Raw genomic sequence first — 459 nt, forward strand, 5'->3', positions numbered from 1 at the left:
CGGCCTAATGTTGGTGACAGAGGAAAGGGAAAAGTACAGGGACAAGCTTATGCCCTGGCAGGAGGTAGCTCTGGAGGTCAGACCAGCAACGCGGTGGTTGAGGGTATGATCCTAATCTCTCATTCTTTTGCTCACGTGTTGTTTGATACAGGTGCCACACACTCGTTCATATCAAGCTATTTTGTTCAGACTTTGAAACTGAAGAGTGAGAATTTAGAAGTCCCGATGACTTTGAACTCCCCACTGGGATGTGTGGAGGTAATGAGTGTGTGTAAATCATGTGAAATCACGATTGGTAGTGAGCGATTAAGAGCAGATTTGATTATCCTTCCGATGACCCTGTTTGATGTGGTACTCGGAATGGATTAGCTGTCAAGGCACGGTGCAATTGTTGATTGCTACCGTAGGAAAGTGACCTTGATGACGGATTTTGGAACAGTAATTTCTTATCAGGCAGAG

This window comes from Morus notabilis, unplaced genomic scaffold, assembly GCF_000414095.1.
Source record: "Morus notabilis unplaced genomic scaffold, ASM41409v2 Scaffold203, whole genome shotgun sequence".
In the NCBI taxonomy this organism is placed as follows: domain Eukaryota; kingdom Viridiplantae; phylum Streptophyta; class Magnoliopsida; order Rosales; family Moraceae; genus Morus; species Morus notabilis.